The sequence below is a fragment of the Callithrix jacchus genome, chromosome 5 (assembly GCF_049354715.1).
Source record: "Callithrix jacchus isolate 240 chromosome 5, calJac240_pri, whole genome shotgun sequence".
NCBI classification, from domain to species: domain Eukaryota; kingdom Metazoa; phylum Chordata; class Mammalia; order Primates; family Cebidae; genus Callithrix; species Callithrix jacchus.
In genome coordinates, this window is record NC_133506.1 from 49,095,466 (window position 1) to 49,099,556 (window position 4,091).

The 4,091-nt window shown below is 41.0% G+C and overlaps 1 pseudogene; it reads left to right on the forward strand.

The window, feature by feature from the left end:
* Positions 1–417: 417 nt before the first annotated feature.
* LOC108591975 (small ribosomal subunit protein eS27 pseudogene) lies at positions 418–845 on the forward strand (annotated as a pseudogene).
* Positions 846–4,091: the final 3,246 nt, after the last annotated feature.

The following is a 4,091-nucleotide window of genomic DNA, read 5'->3' on the forward strand; positions in this document are numbered from 1 at the left end:
ATGGGGCTACTGCACTCCAGCCTGAGTAGCTGGGACTATAGGTGCAGGTGTGAGCCACCATGCCTGGCCTTGGGGAGAATGTTAACTTCTAAGTAGAACTTAACCAGAGACAACACTCAAGAATTCTCAAGAGCAGCAGGCATGGTGGCTTCCCCATGCCAGCATCTTGGGAGGCTGAGGCCAAGGATCCCTTCAGCCTAGGAGTTCCAGATGAGCCTGGGCAATGTAAGGAGACCTCATCTCTCTCTTACTTTTTTTTTTTTTTAGGCTGGTCTCGAACTCTCTACCTCGGGTTATCCGCTTGCCTCAGCCTCCCAAAGTGCTGGGATTGTAGGCGTGAGCCACGATGTCAGGCCAATGTTTATGATTTAAAAAAAATAATAAAAGCCTTTCTGGCGGTGACGACCTACCCACCAGAACATGCCTCTCGCAAAGGATCTCCTTCATCCCTCTCCAGAAGAGGAGAAGAGGAAACGCAAGAAGAAAAGCCTGGTGCAGAGCCCCAGTTCCTACTTCATGGATGTGAAATGCCCAGGATGCTATAAAATTACCCCGGTCTTCAGCCAGGCACAAACGGTAGTTTTGTGTGTTGGCTGCTCCATGGTCCTCTGCCAGCCTACAGGAGGAAAAGCGAGGCTTACAGAAGGATGTTCTTTCAGGAGGAAGCAGCACTAAAAGCACTCTGAATCAAGATGAGTGGGAAACCATCTCAATAAACACATTTTGGATTAAAAAAAAAAGAAAAAACCCTGTTCATTTAAACAATCATTATCATTTCTAGGTATTTTATGAGGAAAGGGCTTACACAGTCGTTTCTGTAACTAATAAATTATTCTTCTGCTTCCTTAGAGTGAATTATGCACAGTTACATGTTACATGGTAGTATTCTTTTTGGAAAATGTTTATCTAAATCACCATGGGGTATGTTCATCCCTCCACGTGTTCCTTTGTTCAGTTGTGCAGTACCTACCTTAGCATGTATAAACTTTGGTAAATACGATCACTGCTTTCTGGTTAAGTTCTGTGGAAGAAGGCAGAAACAAAATTACACCTCCCTTGTCCCTGGTTGAATTCAGAGTACACAGACTTCTCTTTCCCCTTTTTTAAAATAAGTATCTTGGCAGTTGAAAACAGGTGCTAATTCATTTCATTCACGATATGAAAAAGATCAATGTACATTTGAAACTCTCTTCAGAGCAGAAAATTGTTAAGCTTGAACAAAACAGAAAACAGAGTCCTTTTCTAAATATAGCAACGTCATATGACCCCACTGGTCTTTGTACTCAGAGAATTAAGGTATTAGACAAATTGCTCCATGGATGCAGCATGTCTTACTCTGGGGAAGAGGAACTATGACCAATCAGCACAGATATTAATATAAATGTTGGGCTTGTGTCTGTCCTTTTTGATCTAAGGAAATACACTTTAGAATGTTGCCGGGACGTCCCCACATGACAGCTTGTCATCTGTGTAAACTTTCCCACTGCACACAGAAAACAGTTCTTCCATCGCTTTGGTTTTATTTTTATACCCACTTTCACAGCAGTCGATATTTAAACACTTTTCACACAGTAGACTTTTTTTTTTCTGTTTCCTCCTTTAACTGTGAGGTCTCAAACTGATGCTAATTCAGTTTTGTCGGTTATCATGATCCTTTATGACATTATATAGTCCTCAACTTAGGTCCTCTGTAATTAATCTCTGTGAACTCGGTGTTCTGTTTGTTTTATAAACAACTCTTTATAGGGTAATTTGGACATGTATCTTTAAAGCTTTTAGTGCTTTTTAATTTTTTTAATGTTTATTTTTAAACATTAAAAAGTTTAGTGCCTAAACATCAAGTTTACTGCTTATCTGGGAGAAATTAAAGATTAAATTGGGAGTGAAATGTTCAAACGCTGTCACATTTGAATGTGTTTATCTGTAAGCTACAGTTCTTAACACCACCATTCTATTTTGCAGGAGGTAAATCTTTCCAGCCAAGCAAGGGTTTGCAAAGCCAGGGGTAGTCAGTAAGGGCCGATACTTATTAAAATTGAGAAAAGCAAGCTCGGGGAAAAGCAGCTGTTCTCACACTGCTATCAGCATTTATCAGGGGGGAATTTTCTGTGTTTGCCCTCTGGGCCCACGGGAGGGAAGGACTAGAAGGAAGTAACTAGGATGACTGCATATATGAAGGAAGCAGAGGCCTCAGCTGGTTGCTAAAAAATCAATTTAAGAACTAAATAATGGAGCTCAGGCATACAGCAAGTTGTGGACTGAGAATCTGGATTCAGGATTAGGGTGTTTCTACTTGGAAATTTACCACCCAATTCTCTGGAGCTGCCTTGGATCTTTTTTTTTTTTTTTTTTTTTTTTTGAGACAAGGTCTCAGTATGCCTCCCAGGCTGGAGTGTAGGGGTGTGATCTCAGCTCACTGCAACCTCTACCTCCCAGGTTCAAGTGATTCTCCTGTCTCAGCCTCCCAAGTAGCTGGGATTACTAGTTATTACTGGTTTGGGCCAGCACACCCAACTAATGTTTGTATTTTTAGTAGAGATGGAGTTTCACCATGTGGGCCAGGTTGGTCTCGAACTCCTGACGTCAGGTGATCTGTCTGCCTCCACCTCCTAAAGTGTTGAAATTACAGTCATGAGCCACTGATTCTGGCTTTGGATTAAGGATACCCACTGATTAGTTTCAGATGTCCCTTATGAAATCCATTTCTTCATAAACCTTTTACTCCATATTGAATTGTCTTTTACAATTAGAGTGCATTTCTGTATTATTATATACTTAAAAGTATTTGTTAAACTATGTATTTTTGACAAATGAATCAAAAGATTCCAAATTAAAAAAACAAAAACAAAAACACTCTTTGCAAAATAGGCTTCCCAAAAAGAAAAAAAAAATAGCCTTCCCAAAGTCAGATTAAAAGTTGAGTTGGGACAGGCGGATGGCGGGCACCTATAATCCCAGCTACTAGGGAGGCTGAGGCAGGAAAATCACGTGAACCTGGGAGGCGGAGGTTGCAGTGAGCTGAGATGATTGCCCCACTGCATGCACTCTATCCTGGATGAAAGAGCAAAACTCTGTCTCAAAAGTAAAAAAGTTGAGTTGGTCTCTATGACCTTTGCTTGTCTTTAAAAAAATTAAACACACTGCTTTTTTGGAATGTCCCTTGCAAAATGATAAATCATAATTTTATCAACTTCTCCAGAGGCCCTCAAAACAAAAGGAAAAAGTTAAATTAAGTTCAATTGCCCTGTAAATTCATCCTAAAAGGTAACATTTTTTGAAATGTATAGCATTTAAAGAACCTCAGGGCAGGGTGTGGTGGCTCAGGCTTGTCATCCCAGCACTTTGGGAGGCTGAGGTAGATGGATCATCTGAGATCGGGAGTTGGAGGCTAACATGGCAAAACTCTGTCCCTACTAAAAATACAAAAATTAGCCGTGGAGGCTGAGGCAGGAGAATCACTTGAACCCAGGAGGCGGAGGTTGCAGTGAGCCGAGATCACGTCACCACCCTTCATCCTGGGTGACAGAGGCTCCGTCAATAAATGAATAAATAAGAACCGAGAACACAGCTTTCCTTTTTGAATGCTGAATGAGGATCCCTGGCCAGAGAGAAACTTGGGCAGATACCGGTCACGATTCACCAGGAGTGCTTCGGATTCAGGGTTTTACTTCCTTAATTGCAGAACTGAAGCTGGTGAAGTGTTGACTGATCAAGAGTTAAGAATTTCAAAGTTAAGGAAGTGGTAAACTCATTTCCAAGGGTTGTCTTCCCAAACTACTCCTGCTCCTAATACATGTAGCATTTTCCTAGTCTGAGTGTTTTTTCTCTCTGTTTCTCTTTAATAACCTCAAGTACTTCATAGTTCATTAATATTCAAGAGAGTTTTGTAGTTTACTTAGTAAAATGTCGAGCACCTCCAGAAGGGAGAGAATTTCCCCAACATAGTTTTGGACGTTTTCTGCCTTTTTTGTGAAATCTCCCTGAAGCTTAGCCCTGACTTCACTTCTGATTAATCACTTGGGCTCACAAGATAATTCAGGAACCACGCCCCATCGGCAGTGAACTATCTTTAGGAGATGAATTTAGTAAAA